Genomic DNA, 16,550 nt, shown 5'->3' on the forward strand with positions numbered 1-16,550 from the left:
CTGGATTTCCGTTCCTGGCCCTCAGGAGGCTGGTGGCGTTTCAAGACCTGGGTACTTTTGAGACACTGTGACAGTCAACTTGCTGTCTGATGGGTTTACTCAGCAGGGTTTACTTTTGATCTTTCATATTTTTACAAGCTTGCAGTCTTTTCTCAGCCTAAAAGATGTTGGTGTTCCCTCTTCTCAAGGAAGGCTGCCAGCCGCCTCTCTGAGACTGGTTCACATATCAACATTTCCATGTTTTAGGGGTTTTTATGGTATTAAGCACTTACTGTGTGACAGGCTGGGGTAGATAAAAGTTTAATCAGGTTGGACAGCATCCATTTTCCACTTGGGGCTCACAGTACTAATCCCCATTTTACAGATGAGGTAACCAAAGCACAGAGAAGTTAACTGACTTTCCCAAGGTCACTCAGAAGACAAATGGCGGAGCCAGGATTAGAAGTCAGGTCTTTCTGACTCCCAGGCCTGTGTTCTGTCCACTAGACTGCACTGCTTCTATATAACTATATTCACTATATATTCTCTCTCTCACACACACACACACACACACACACACACTAGAGAAGCAGCGTGGCTCTGTGGAAAGAGCCTGGGCTTTGGAGTCAGAGGACATGGGTTTGACTCCAGGCTCTGCCACTTGTCAGCTGTGTGACTATGAGCAAGTCACTTCACTTCTCTGGGCCTCAGTTACCTCATCTGTAAAACGGGGATTAACTGTGAGCCTCACGTGGAACAACCTGATTACCATGTATCTACCCCAGCGCTTAGAACAGTGCTCTGCACATAGTAAGCGCTTAACAAATACCAACATTATTATTATATATATATATATATATTCACTATATTCACTATACTCACTGTTAAGCTCTACACCTGGAAAGGACCTCAGAAAACCATTGAATCCATCCCTCTGCCTCTAGACTGGATGACTCATTTTGGGGACTCAGGTGTGAAAGAGTTACTAAGCCCTTTTGAGTAGCTTTTTCTGAGGGACATTTTATCAAGAAGTGCTACAGTTTCCCCAGGCTAATTCAGCTCCAGGATCCACAACAGCTCTTCTGCTCCAATAGTCAGTGGAGGCAACGGAGGGTCCCTGCTGTTCTTACTCCAAATCCTTCTCCAGTAGCGTTAGTGTGGCACCAAGGAATCGGAGCAATAGACAATGTGTAAAATGAAGGAAAAAGAGTCGCCCTGCCAAAATCCTCAAAATCTGACACGAAAATCAATAGCCAGCTCCAGCCTGGTCAACGTTTCAATTTGGTACTTTTATAGAGAACATTTCCGCTCCTCTCCGGACAATCGAGCCCTATGGCAGTTTCCCATCCAGGAAGGAATCCTTGAGTCTGTATCTATGGCTCCTTGGTTATCCTTGAGAAGCAGTGAGGCCTGGAGGAAAGAGCACCGAACAGAGAGTTCCAGGACCTGGGTTCTACTTCCACTCTGCCACTAGTCTGCTGTGTGATCTTGGGCAAGTCACGTCTCTGTGCCTCAGTGATCTCATCTGTAAAATGGGGATTAAAGCTGTGAACCCTATGTGGGACACGGACTGTGTCCAACCTGATTATCTCTTATCTACCCAGAGCTTATTATAGTGCCTAGCACATAGTAAGTTCTTAACAAAAAATGTTTATTAATAATAATAATAATGTTGGTATTTGTTAAGCGCTTACTATGTGCAGAGCACTGTTCTAAATTCATTCATTCATTCATTCATTCATTCAATAGTATTTATTGAACGCTTACTATGTGCAGAGCACTGTACTAAGCGCTTGGAATGAAAAGTCGGCAACAGATAGAGACAGTCCCTGCCATTTGACGGGTTTACGGTCTAATCGGGGCAGACGGACAGACAAGAACAATGGCAATAATGCTGGGGTAGATACAGGGTAATCAGGTTGTCCCACGTGAGGCTCACAGTTAATCCCCATTTTACAGATGAGGCAACTGAGGCACAGAGAAGTTAAGTGACTTGCCCACAGTCACCCAGCTGACAGGTGGCAGAGCGGGGATTCGAACCCATGACCTCTGACTCCCAAGCCCGGCCTCTTTCCACTGAGCCACGCTGCTTCTATTTAAAAACGGCCTTCCCTTCCCTGATAAAGATGTGGGCTCCATAAGGTTCCCTTACTCACAAGAAGACACAGATGGAGAATGAGAGAGAGTTAGGACCAAAACTGAGGCCGGACTCTCATTTTCTTGTTTATGGCATTTGTTAAGTGCTTATTATGTGCCAAGACCTGGGATAGATACAAGCTTAACAGGTTGAACACAGTCCCTTCCCCATAAGGGGTTCACAGTCTTAATCCCCATTTTACAGATGAGGTATCGGAAGCACAGAGAAGTGAAATGATTTGCCCAAGGTCACACCTCCTACAAGGGGCGGAGCAGGGATTAGAAGCCAAATCCTTTCGACTTCCAGGCCCCCGCTCCACCCGACAGACATGCGGCCCTTCTGCCTGGATTTGGCCTGAGATTCCTCAGCTTGAAATGCCAACGTTCCCTCCCAAGAGACTTGCAGCAAAACTCTGTGACAAATCTCTCCAAATACCACAGGATTGTACAAGTCCTCGGCTGAGGCCGGCCCCGGGGAGAAGTGTTTCTGTAGGCCGGGATGAAGGGAAAGTTGCCAAAGTACATCTTCCATCCCAGAATGAAGAAACTCTCTCAAAACGCTGGATTCCTTTATCCCTTCCTCAGAGGGCCAGGCGTTGTCTCAGTTGTCAGTGGCGGTCTTGTCTGCCCCGAGGACATTCGGAATTAAAACAAAAAGCCAGTTTTACAGGTGGTTTAGTTGGGTAGGAATACAGACCTTATTAGAGCGTCTGGGAATGCTGTCACCGGAGACGTTTCCAACGGGAAAAATACCCATTTTCCAAGAAGGTCATCTAAAGCCTTATGCACTTCAGTCCTGCTGTACGCCTGCTAAACACTACCCTAAACCCTGGGAGCGCCACGTTTGCAAATGTCAAAATTTGAAAAGTTGGGTAAAGAAAATGATAGCAGCTGAGCGAAAACCCAAGAAGGAAATAAAAGTAACACTTTCTCATTTTAACTTTTTTCCATTAAACTGTACAATGTTCAGCAAAAGCTCTGAGTCACCAAAGATCGATTTAGTCTATGTTTCAGAAAAGCAGAGTAGCTTCCCGCTGGCATTCCCTAGCCTCGTTTTCTCTCTTTCAATTTTGAATCTGGGGCTTCGGGACCCATAAAATGTTAGCGACTGTCCAGGTGCCTTGGCCACATTTCCATTCACTGGCGGCAGGATTCCACCCAAATGTCTTCTGCAGGATTTTGGGCTGGAGTTCTTGGAGACTGTAGAGGGAGGGATCATGTCGCTCCAAAGTGGCATCCGTGCTTAGCTCCCTTTCTCAGGGGCAGCTCCCTAGCTCAGGCTGCTAATCGGGCACCTCGTGTCATTGCAATGAACTGTGGGGGTTAAGGGCAATAAATAAATAAAATGGTGGTATTTGTCGAGCGCTTGCTATGTGCAAAGCACTGTTCTAAGCACTGGGGGATACAAGGTGATCAGGTTGTCCCACGTGGGGCTCACAGTTTTAATCCCCATTTTACAGATGAGGTAACTGAGGCCCAGAGAAGTGACTTGCCCAAAGTCCCACAGCTGACAAGCGGAACCCACGATCTCTGACTCCCAAGCCCGGGTTCTTTCCAGTGAGCCTCGCTGCTAAACAAGCCCGAATGGAGCCTGGCAGCTCCGAAAAGGGGCACAGTCAGGCCGGAGTAGGTGACTACACTGTTCCAGCCATTCTGACCAACAACACGCTCCCCAGCACGCTCTTCGACATGGCTGCAAGAAGCGGTAAATGGTGAGATGGAGTGTCCTCTCCTTGTCTAGGCAGATGGGCCCCCGATGGCTTATCCAAGGGGAGAATCTCTGGAGACCCTGTGAGATAAATACCCACACATTTCCCAGGGGAACAGTGTGGCCTAGTGGATGGAACACAGGCCTGGGACTCAGAAGGACCTGGGTTCTAATCCTAGCTCTGCCACTTGTCTGCTCTGTGACCTTGGGCCAGTCGCTTAACTTCTCTGTGCCTCAGTTACCTTTTCGGTAAAATGGGGATTAAGACTGTGAGCCCTATATGGGACATGGACTGTGTCCAACCTGATTAGCTTGTACCTACCCCAGTACAGTGTCTGGCACATAGTAAGTGCTTAAAAAAAACCTGCTGGCCAGGCATTTTGCCAACTGCTCTTTTCCCTCCCCTCGAAAGAAGAGAGAAACCGAGCAATATGTCCTAGGTCACTCGTCACGTTGTTTGCTAAGTCTGGATCCCATTAAAACTGAGAGCTGGGGGTGGTCAATCTGTTGTTTAAGTCCTTGTCTATCCTGGGCTCTTAGGTGCTGAATGGAGCTCATTGGCAGGACAGAGCAGATTCTCCCTGAGTCTTCATCGTGATGACCTACCACGTCTGCGGCGCGAAACGAGGCCTCGCTAACCCACTACTTAATGGCAAATCAGTCAGAGTCTTCACTCTCTGCTGGGTGACCTTGGCCAAGTCACTTCACTTCTCCAGGCCTCTGAGGTTACTTCATCTGTAAAATGGGATTTAAGATTGTGAGCCCTCTGTGGGACAGGGACTGTGTCCAACCTGATTAACTTGTAATAATAATAATAATAATGTTGGTATTTGTTTAGCGCTTACTATGTGCAGAGCACTGTTCTAAGCGCTGGGGTAGATACAGGGGAATCAGGTTGTCCCACATGAGGCTCACAGTTAATCCCCATTTTACAGATGAGGTAACTGAGGCACAGAGAAGTGAAGTGACTTGCCCAAAGTCACGCAGCTGAGACGTGGCAGATTCGGGATTCGAACCCAAAACCTCTGACTCCCAAGCCTGGGCTCCTTCCACTGAGCCACGCTCATTGGAAAAAAAAACCATAAAAAAATAACTCTTCCCTTTAGCATCGGTGATTCGCTGCTCTCAGAAAGGCAGTGTTGGGTATGTTGGGCATCTAATTTAATATGATTTATAAAAAATTTCTTTTCCCTCTTAAACTCCTCCTCCTCCCTTTGTCATCTCTGTGCCCCGTTGAACATTTTCTCATGCTTCTGCATTTCTACAGCTCCCAGAGTTCAATCCTCTTACATCAATGGTCTCCCGCATCTTCCTTCTGGGACATGTGATATTGTTTGGGCCATTGCAGTTCACTGCCCTGGACGTGACACAGGTCTAGGGCACTGGAGAAGGAATCCAGCTGACGGAAGGCAGTGATTAGAGACGTCAAGGACAGAACGAACATGCAAACATCGAGTTGGACCAGCTCGGGAGGAAATGTGTTTCTAAAAGTATGCGATCGTTTATAATAATAAAAATAATAACCTCTCTTGTTTAGAATATGCCTTTCCTCTGGAAAAACCCTAAAGGGCCTGACACGTCTGTGTATGATACCGTTTCGCCCACCTGCGTAACCCAGTCATCTCCGAGACAGAAAATGGCCAATGTTCCACCACCACACCACCGTAGAACCAAATGGGCAGGATGGGAAGAGGGGGACTCACTTCCACCACTAGACTCTGGTTTTAACATCTGAGCGAATGCCCCAGATATGGGCAGGTTCTTTAACTGGATCTTTTGCAGCCTGGAAATGGCCATTCACTCATCCAGCCAGGGTAATAACTCCCGTCGAGTAGAAAATAATATCTGCCCGGCTGGTAAATGGATCGTCTTTAGGTGAGAGATTACTTTCGATCGGGAGGGGGTGTGGGAACAGAGTCGTTACCCTGGAGGTTTCTCCTTGGGATGGCAGGAACGAAGCTTACTAGTTCAATGCTAGCAGTAGTTCAATGCTGAAATAAGAAGGGAACGAGAAAGTCTGAGAAGGAGCCTGACTCAGTGAGCAGAGCACAGGCCTGGGACTCACGGGACCTGGGTTCCAATTTTCTTCTTTTTAATGGTATTTTTAAGCACTTACTATGTGCCAGGCACTGTACTCATCTCTGAGCTTGATAGAAGCTAATTAGGTTGGACACAGTTCATGTCCTACATAAGGCTGACAGTCTTAATCCCCAGTTTACAGATGAGGTAACTGAGGCACAGAGAAGTTAAGTGACTTGCCCACGGATACACCGCAGACAAGTGGCAGAGTAGGGATTAGAACCCAGGTCTTCTGACTCCCAGGCCTACGCTCTGTCCACTAGGCCATTTTGCTTCCAATTCTGACCCTGCCACTTGCCTGTCCTGTGACCTGGGCAAGTCACTTAACTTACCTGGGTCTCAGTTTCTTTATCTATAAAATGAAGATTAAAAACCTGTTCTCCTCCCCCTTGGCCTGTGAGTCCCATATGGGACTGAGATTTTGTCCCACCTCATGATCTTGTATCTACCCCAGAGCTGAGTACAGTGTTTGGCCTATAATAAGTGCTTAACTATTGTACATTCCAAGTGCTTAGTACAGTGCTCTGCACATAGTAAGTGCTCAATAAATACTATTGAATGAATTATCATTAACACCATCTTTATTATTTGTCACTATATTAGGAAGCAGCATGGCTCAGTGGAAAGAGCCTGGGCCTTGGAGTCGGAGGTCATGGGTTCGAATCCTGCCTCTGCCCCTTATAAGATGGGTGACTGTGGGCAAGTTACTTGACTTCTCGGTGCCTCAGTTACCTCATCTGGAAAATGGGGATAAGACTGTGAGTCTCACATGGGACAACCTGATTACCCTGTATCTCCCCCAGCGCTTAGAACAGTGCTCTGCACAGAGTAAGCGCTTAACAAATACCAACATTATTATTATTATTATATAGTGTCATGATTCTGAGAAAGCCTATCAGGCATTTATCTAGATCCCTCTAGATTGACTGGGGGTCGAGTCTGGATCCCATTTAGAAAGGCAGCGCCTAGCACCCCTTGTTGGTGAGGAGGATTTTTCCCTCAATGACTCTAAAGGAAAACCTCTTTTCAGTCTATCACCTGAGCACCTTTTGCTACGGGGCAGTGAGTGGTCTTCAGTCGCTGCTTTCTTCAAGGAATTTCAGCGTATCTGACTCCAGGGGTCTCCAGGAGCCTCCAAGGCTCTAGGATGCCCTCCAGACTAACTTAGAGAGAGTGGGGTTTCCACTGTTGGCTCTCCGTCACTCCGTCTCTATGACCCCCCATCACCTTCCTAAACCCACTTTCTGGCTCTATCGCTTCACATCCTGACTCCACTCCCCATGCCCAGATGCGTCAGCTAAAATGGAAGGGATACGATTCATGGGGGTGAGAGAGTTCTGAGCGTGGCTCAGTGGCAAGATCCCGGGCTTGGGAGTCAGAGGTCATGGGTTTGAATCCCGGCCCTGCCACTTGTCGGCTGTGTGACTGTGGGCAAGTCACTTCACTTCTCTGGGCCTCAGTTCCCTCCTCTGTAAAATGAAGACTGTGAGCCTCACGTGGGACAACCTGATTACCCCGTATCTGCCTCAGTGCTTAGAACAGTGCTCTGCACATAGTAAGTGCTTAACAAATACCGACATTATTAGAGAAGCAGCGTGGCTCAGTGAAAAGAGCATGGGCTGGGGATTCAGAGGTCATGGGTTCAAATCCCAGCTCTGCCGCTTGTCATCTGGGTGACTTTGGGCAAGTCACTTCACTTCTCTGGGCCTCAGTTCCCTCATCTGGAAAATGAGGATTAAGACTGTGAGCCCCACGTGGGACAACCTGATCGCCTTGTATCCTCCCCAGCGCTTAGAACAGTGCTCAGCACAAAGTAAGCACTTAACAAATGCCATCATTATTATTATTATTATTATTATCTTCCACTCTGGTTGTTAAAGGGAGCCCCTGGGTGGGCTGAGAACACTCTTAACTGGTGCCCTCCTCCAACAGACAGAGCTAATTCAGCAGGACCCAGGCGGAGCAGACTGTGAGTCATGCGCCTTTACTAGGCTCTAGGAGCTTTGCCCAAAAAGAGTGGAAAGAAGTGATGACCACAAGGTCTGGAATAGTTGGTTCATGGGGTCTGGTTTGCAAATCCCACCTCGCAGAAGCTTCTGGGAGAGGAGCGCTCAGGGTATTTCCAGCTGAAACCTAAACTGTGCATTTTAAGATGGAAAAAGAAACTGGGAAAGAAACTTGAAAATCTGAAAATATCCCAACCTGGGAAGGAGGAGCCGCTCTTCCTAATTTCCTGTAACTATTTCCATTTGGAAGGAAAAGTTATTCTTATGGGAGCGTGCCAACACTTACATACTCGCTGTGGTTTCTGCACTGGGTGATGGGGCTGGTTTCACCTCCACAGGCACCAACAATACCCAGCTTTATATTTTTCAGCAACCAAGGGCTCTAAAAAACTTTGAAGAGAAGGAACGGATACCACACCCAGGTTTACATTTCTGGCTTTGAAATGGATAAAACAATCTTGAATCAAGGAAGATTCATATTAGGAATAATAACTGTGGCACTTGTTAGGCACTTACTATGCATCAAAACTGAATTCATCTCTGGGGTAGATACAAGATCACCAGGTAGACACAGCCCCTGTCCCACTTGGAGTCTAATAGAAAGGAGAATAAGTACCGAATCCCCATTTTACAGATGAGGAAATCAAGGTCACACTGCAGTCAAGTGGTAGAGTTGGGATAAGAACCCAGGTCCCGTGACTCCCAGAGCTGTGCTTCTTCCATTAGGCCATGCCATTTCTAATAAAAATAAAAAGCAGGCAGGCACCAAAAAGATCTAAGGTCTACATTATGTCACGTATGCATACACAGTTTGTGAATAGGAAACACATTCCTATAAGGAAAAAAAAACCAGAAAATATTAAACCCTAAAGTAAACTCTCTAGGCCTGCTCATGGGGAAAAACAAGAAATAGCCTCTGTGACCATAGACTCACCACGATCATACTCGATTAGCATACTCACCAGAGAGGCATTATGGTGGGTAATGTCTCTTCCATGGCAGAGACCATGCCAACATCCTTAGACCTTGGAGATGGAACCATTTAACTCCGACGCACATTCCAATTCTGAATCTGGGGCAGTAGCAACTAAAAACCCTGGTTTCCCTTGTACCCCATCCTCTGTTTCTTCATTTCCAATATCATTCGATCTCCACGTGTCTTCAATACAATCGTTTAGAAACTCTGATACGCATATGATGCCAAGGAGGAAACCCATCTGAAGAGGTTGTCCATCTGAGGAGGTCTCTCTTGTACTTCTTTTCCAGTTTGGAGATTCTCATTATTCTATGGCCCGTTACCCAAACAAAAATGAGTCAAACTTGCTCCACCCCAGGTTCTTGCTTTTCAGTATGTGACTGCTAATGGAGGTGCCTACAGCTCATAGGCATTGGTCTTTCGATGTGTAGGAAATAGACAAATATGCTAATTCTGAATGCAAACCAAGAAGGGGTATGTGAGCAACTGACAGTTTGCTTCCATTCCATCTTTGCATAGGGATACCTGGGTCATGACCCTGTGACCTGTGACCCCACTGCACTCCCCAACTCAAAGGAAAGGGAATCTCCTCCAGGGACACTCCTTAAGTTTCACAGTTAAGATCCTTACTCTAGAACCCTTCGACCAAGTGAAAGCCTTTTACCCTGGAAATCCGCCCAACCCGGCTCACTCCCTACAGATCCCACTCCGCTACTTTTTCCATTCTACTATGCCAACCTATTCACTGTACTTCAGTCTCATCTGTCTCAATGCCGACATGCGAGAGCCCATGTCCCGCCTCTGGCCTGGAATGCCCTCCCTCTTCACATCCAACAGACGATCACTCTCCCAACCTTCGAAGCCTTATTAAAAGCACATTTCCTCCAAGAGACCTTCACCGACTAAGCCCTCGTTTCCTCTTCTCTCCTTCCTTTTTGTGTCGCCCTTACACATTGATATGTACACTTTATTCACCCCTCCCTCAACCCTGCGGCACTTATGTACATATCTGTAGTTCATTAATTTATATTAACGTCTACATTTCTCTCCAAACTGTAAGTTCATTTTGGGCAGGGAACGTTTCTACCAACTCTGTTATACTGTACTCTCCCAAGTGCTTAGTACAGTGCTCTGCACATAGTAAGCACTCAATAAATATGATTGATTGGTCGATTGATTGATTCCACTCAGAGCATCTATAATACCCTGATATTGCTGACGCTCAGCAAGTTTCCCCTTCCACGATCAATAAAGGGGATACAAACCAAGCAGTGTGGCCTGGTGGGTAGAGCACAGGCCTGAGAGTCAGAAGGATCTGGTTTCTCATCCTGGCTCCGCCACTTGTCGGCTGCGTGACCTTGGGGAAGCCACTTAACTTCTCTGAGCCTCAGATATCTCATCTGTAAAATGGGTATTGAGACCGTGAACCTTACGTGGAACATGGACTGGGTTTAACCTGATTAGCTTATATCTACACCAGAGTTCAGATCAGTGCCTGGCACATAATAAGCGTTTTAACGAATACCAGAAAAAAAAAAGTGACAGGGAGAAAGAGGAAATTTCCAGGATCCAAAGTTGGCATGATGCTTATAAATGTAGTCAAGTCCCTGAAAGCACCTTATACTTTGGGACGGGCTTCAGGCTGGGCTTAAATAGAAAAGTGGAACTGATTATTAGGAAATAGTCCAGTTTGTAGCATTTACACTGGGGGAGAGGAAGTGTGGAATGGTGAATTCAGTCAACTCTGCCACATGTATTCAAATCTAACATCTCTGTAACTAATCCAGAAGCCCTAACAGCTATTTGATCAAGTTACACAAGGTGACACAGCCAGTGGAAAGGCATATTCTAGCCGGTGAAGTCCCAGTTTTTCAGATAATTTTTTAGTTTTAGTTTTTAGGTTTTTTTGCTGGTAGTTTTTAATCAGCTGATTACTTAGGGCAGTGCAGCGAAGGAATACGAGTCTCCTAATTCTATATCGCCATGCAATCCCTCATTCTCTCAGAGTAACCCTGAAAGTGGTGCAGTGAAATTTGCTGCTGATAATAACCTCCCTGTGCAGGTTACAACTCACCTCCTGGATTCCCAGGACTGGAAGAATTGAGCTGCGGGTGACCTCAGGGACTATCAGCTAGAACACCCTCCCAACCCATTGAAAAAAGCCAAGCCACACTGGCTTTGGAGGAAGCCACGTGAGCAGTTGAGAGAACAACCACTAAGAGTCAGCTCTTCTCCAGGTCTTCTAGTTTTTCTTTCCAAGCCTTGGGGCTGTTTTCATTAGCAGCACATCAACACTGTTACCTCCTACATCTGCAACCTATCGAGCAGAAAACTGTCATATTCACCCCAAATGAATTAATTTACAGGGAGGCTTCAAACATATCCGTTCCTTCTACGAAACTTGATGGTTAATTTTGGGTTGTACTGTATTACTATCAGCAGGGTCCTTGGTGATTTAGAGTGGTGATTTACAGCCAGATCTAAGAGGGCAGAAACAGTAACCAAGATGCTGAAGATGTTTGACAGGCACAAGTAGATAAATGATACAGAGGGCTAAGTACCTTTATTCTGTAGAGGATGTAGAACAATAAGTAGTGATTTTCTCCACGTGAAATTTGGTTCAGCAGGACGGGGACACTTCTGTGAGACGGGCTACGATAAGTACTGTTGAATAACTGAATCCCAGACTTGATTAACACCAGGTAGGAACACCAGACTAGGAAAAAAAAAGCCCAAATCCTACTGGATTTTGAAGGATGAATTGCTGGAATGCTGCCAACCTCAGTTTGCTGGGTAAGGATTGGTAAATATTTCTTCTGCCATACTTGGACTATCTCTGATCCTTAGAAGAGTACGGGGTTCAGTTTGACTACTGGAGGTGGAAAAACCGGAGCAGTAAAAGAATGATTAAAGTGTTGAAAAATTGGTTCCCTGAAGAAAGGCTAAAGGAACTAGGGGTGTTCAGTCAGCAAAGGAGAAGGTGAAGAGATGTCTTAATAACTTTAACAGCTGACAATTTTGACGACCTGTTGCTCTCCCTGTCCTTACCTCATCATACCAGAGGAAAGTGACCTAAATTAACACATGAGAGATTTGGAGTGGACATAAAGAAGAACTTCCTGGTTTACAGGAACAGACTGGAAACAGAATGGCTTGGCTGTCTCTAGTAATTTCTCAGAGAAAATTTGACAGTTGCCCCCCTATGAGACCACGGTAATGCCTTGGGGCCACGCCTTTAAAAATGAGGCTGCTAATGAAAATCTAGGGAACTACAGATTTGGAAATTCACCAACTGCCTCTCACTTGCTGTCAGTCTGTGTCGCTCAATTTCTCTCAGTCTCCATTTCTTAATTGGTCTCTGCCCTTGTATCTCCAAGTTCTAAGGGAACGTTGCTCCAGCAGACTTCTTTCTTGGAAAGAATATGCAAAAGGCAAAGAAAACCCTCAAGGAGAAAGGGATGAGGGCCAAACTTGAGGCATAGGGCGGATATCTCTGTCCAGACTCATGTCTCCCAAGCTCGCTTTGACCACCTTTCACCTGCCAACAGTATTCCCGAGACACGTCTATATCCCTTTGCCAGATGGAAGAGGCAGCACTCCAGGAATCCATCCTTCAAATATTTGGTGGCGAGAAGAGTGGAAAATGGCCCAGGGCAGCCACTGAACATGGTGCCAAACAGCTCTATCAGGCCCCGCCTGGCAGCTCTCACTTGCACCAAACAGAGAATGGACCATTTGGAAGGAAAATAGTTAATGCGATTGTACTCATGGAGTAAGGAGAAGGTAGAACATTGGCTAGATGGGAAAAAGAGGCCACTACCCCCCAGCCCCCTCCTGCCTAAGCATGCTTCTCCCAAGACAGACCCTTCCAACCTACAATTCTTTCCTCCTCTCATTTCCGTCTCTGTTTCAATGTCCGTTCGGCCATCTGCACGTCCGTTATCTATCTGTCCGCGTCAGTAATGCCCATCTTGGGTGATAAAAAATTATAAGGCAGGAGCTGTGCCTGTGTCCCCCACCTGGATCGGGACCACCACTGCTCTAAAGACAAGTAGGAACTTAATAAAGACCTCTAAAGATAACGATGGCAATGGATGAATCGGTCAGAGTACCAGCTGCCATTGCTTTCCAACTCTCTACCCAGCCTATGAAAGGTTAATGCTAAGATCCTCGTGGCATTCCCATCAGAGCTCTGGAAAGCGCGCACCCCAAAACAGGGTTTCCCGGCAGAGACCAGAGGGATGGGCCTGTTCGGCCACAGCCTCGGAGAGCCAGGAACTGTGGCTAGACGGAGCCAGGCCAGAGAGGCCACTCTGCCACCTCAGCAGTCACCAGGCCAGCTTGCCTGCCCAAGGCCTCAGTGGACGTGCTTGGGGCGGGCCGGAAGTTTTCTTAGCCTTCAGTCATAAATCTGCACATTAAGCTGCGTTATGGTCTCAAACTGAATGTCCTGAAAGGACTGAACTGACTGAACCTGGAAGGTAGACGCAAAGCCTGGGTTCTAAACAAATGTTGGTATTTGTTAAGCGCTTACTATGTGCTGAGCACTGTTCTAAGCGCTGGGGTAGATACACGGTAATCAGGTTGTCCCACGTGGGGTTCAGAGTCTTATTCCCCATTTGACAGATGAGGGAACTGAGGCACCGAGAAGTTGTGACTTACTCAAAGTCACACAGCTGACAAGTGGTGGAGCCAGGATTAGAACCCATGACCTCTGACTCCTAAGCCCTGGCTCTTTCCACTGAGCCACGCCCGCTGCTTGACCTTGGGCAAATCACCTTAACTTTTCTGTGCCTCTGTTTTTTCATCTGTAAAATGGGTATTCGATACCTGTTCTCCCTCTTGCTGAGACTGCAAGCCCCGTGTGGGACAGGGACTGTGTCCAACCTAATTATCTTGCATCTAGCGCTCAGGGAAAAGCTTGGCACTTAACTCATATCTCAACTATCATCATCGCGTACATTTTCTCTACTGAATCTCCCCACTCCCAAAATACTACCTTCCCTCCCCCAGCCTTGGAAAGACAAACTCAAGGAGTGTTTTCCTTCCAGGGACCATTCAATTCTGGGTCTTTCTTTTACCACTGAGGGAAGGGGACATTTGGGTTAATGTGGATCCGCTATGCTCCTTGAATTAAAACTCACAAACTCAGTTCACTCAGAGAGCCCAGCTGATCACCAACCTCACCAAACACCCACCCGGACTCCATCTGAGACAGCCATACGTCCTTCCAAATGTCCCGGGCTCACTCTTGGCCAGCCCCAGCTCAGAACTGAAGTGAGATACGCAAAGTCCTCCAAATGTTCCCCTGTCTAGACGGCTGAAAGTGTTCTGTTATTCCCTTCAGTTATTCCCTAATTCTCTCAACTTCCGGGAGGTTCTCTTCCCTTGAGGAGACTTACCTCTTTCCAAGAGCGGGCTTATTTTTTTTTTTAAAGGGTAAGCACTTACTATGTCCTAGACGCTGTAGTAAGCGCTGTTGTAGATCAGAGCTAATGAGGTTGGACACAGTCCCTATCCCACATGGGGCTCACAGTTTTAATCCCCATTTTACAGTTGAGAGAACTGAGGCACAGAGAAGTTAAGTGACTTGTCCAAGGACACACAGCAGACAAGTGGCAAAATTGGGATTAGAACCCAGGTCTTTCTGATTCCCAGGCCCATGCTCTATCCACTAGGCTACAGTGAGCTTGTATCTGCTTGAGTCCATCCATCCCTTTGTCTACAAAATGAACAAATCCTACCCTTCCAGGAAAATTCATCAAAATCCAAATGGTCAGAGAACATCTAGCCCTTACCTGGCAGTATTTTTTTCTGGCTCTCACAGCAGATTTGGCTCCCAATTTTGAAGACATTGACTCTTGAAAGACAGCCAAGCTATCTTCTATTCTCTCTCTCTCTCTTTCGGACACTCCTTTCCACAGTCAGTACCAAAGAAGCAGGCATTCACACCATCGTTGAATTCTCCATTTGGTTTCAATCACTGAAGTTTGACCCTCGCGGGGGGCGGGGGGGGGGGCGGAGGGGGAGAAATTCACCCAGATTTTGCCCCTCCCCAAGTTGTCTGATTCAGATAAGTGGAGGCAGCTAAAAGGTTGACTAACTGCGGAAGGGGCCAGGCGGCTCCAACTCACCGTACAAGTCCAGAGCTGAGCTTTCCACCAGAAACTCAGCATCGGGCAGATTTCTCCATTTCAGGAATGTCTCAGAGAATCAGAGGATGTAGACCGAAGCCAGACAACACATCCCAGACACCCCCTCAGACCCAGGAAGGTCATCCTCCCCAGGGACTTTCAGGGTTATAGCCAATTGTTTTTTCATCTCACATTAAACAACTCCCATTTCCTCCCAGAAAATTTTGAACCGATAGGCTCAGGAGCAATTCAGAAATCAAAATTTATTGCCCCCAGGGCTGACAGCAAACCCCTTAAAAGAATCATTTCAACCACAAAATACATTGGCTAATTGGATTTAGCAGTTCCAGTTTAGGACCTGGCAAACAGCCAGACGTTTATCAAAAAAGTTACTTGAACGCTATCCCATGTCTCCAGGTATGTGATTATTTCACAGGAAAAGTTGCAGCACCTCATTTGCTACACTATGGATCTGAGGAGGGAAGAGAGTTTTCCCTAGCCAAGGTGGCTTTAAAAAGCCCGCCCTTACGGTCCCGTGGGACTACTTCTTTCTCCCAACAGAGGGGAGCTGAGGAAGGCTTAGTGGAGCTCTGTTGGGGGATATAAATCTCTGAGTGGTCATGCAGGAAAAGAGCGACAGAAAGAGACGTATTGTGCGGCTGGGAAAAGTTCCGCTCTCAAGCAGGGCTCGGTCTGCTTCTTGTCCAAGGGAGAGAGAGAGAGAGAGAAGGGGGAAAAAACCAGTCACGTTCTATGTTAGCGTCCTTGTCCAGACCGAGAGCAGCTTGGAAACTGACTCTAAAAGCCAAAAAACACTTCACAGAGAAAGAAAGAAATGGCCCGCTGGTGCCCAGCCCTCATTTCATTGGGAAGACTAGAGAAGAAAGAAAAAGTTAGGCAGTGATTTTACAACTTCTCCTAATAAGCATCACTACTTATCTTCCAGTTAGTTAAATTAAAAAAAAAAAAGACAAATTACATGCATCTCTTGGGAAGAGTCAGCTCTGAACAGAAAAAGAAAGCACATTGAAATATTTAAAAATGAAAGACATACCTTTTAGAGTTTGTTTCAGGAATAAGAATGTTTCCTTCCCAATTAGGAGAAAAATGTATGTTCCTCACTCTCTCTCTCTCTTACCTTCTTCTCTTTCTGCCTCTTTTCTCTTTACTCCCAACACTCCCAGCACATTAGAGGCTGAGACTGTTCAGAATTTGGTGTTGAGCACCAAACCCCTGAACAGGACTGACTGGGAGAGGGGCTGGCTGAACTGTTCTTGTGGAAGCTTTAGAGGGTGGAATTTCCTCGCAGACAGCAGGGTGAGCTGCTCTCTCCATCCACACTGTACTAAATGAGGCAGCATATTCACACACACACACACACACACACACACACACACACACACAAATCTAAACCCCTTCAGGGTTCAAATATCATGTGGCTTCCATCAAACACCTGCCAAAAAACTTTTTTAAAAAAAAAAGCAGGAGTGAGAGATTATAGGATGTGCCTTTGTTGTTCCTTGTTTTGGGTT

At 46.5% G+C, this 16,550-nt stretch overlaps 1 protein-coding gene across 1 annotated transcript in view; it reads right to left on the minus strand.

The window, feature by feature from the left end:
- BGN (biglycan) overlaps positions 1 to 16,299 on the minus strand; it is a 53,927-nt gene extending 37,628 nt beyond the window's left edge. Inside the window, exon 1 of the mRNA XM_003430978.5 lies at positions 16,073 to 16,299. The gene's annotated coding sequence lies outside the window, so the exon portion shown is untranslated. The remainder of the gene's footprint in view (positions 1 to 16,072) is intronic.
- Between the last annotated feature and the right edge of the window lie 251 nt (positions 16,300 to 16,550).

This window comes from Ornithorhynchus anatinus, chromosome 6 (genome assembly GCF_004115215.2).
Source record: "Ornithorhynchus anatinus isolate Pmale09 chromosome 6, mOrnAna1.pri.v4, whole genome shotgun sequence".
In the NCBI taxonomy this organism is placed as follows: domain Eukaryota; kingdom Metazoa; phylum Chordata; class Mammalia; order Monotremata; family Ornithorhynchidae; genus Ornithorhynchus; species Ornithorhynchus anatinus.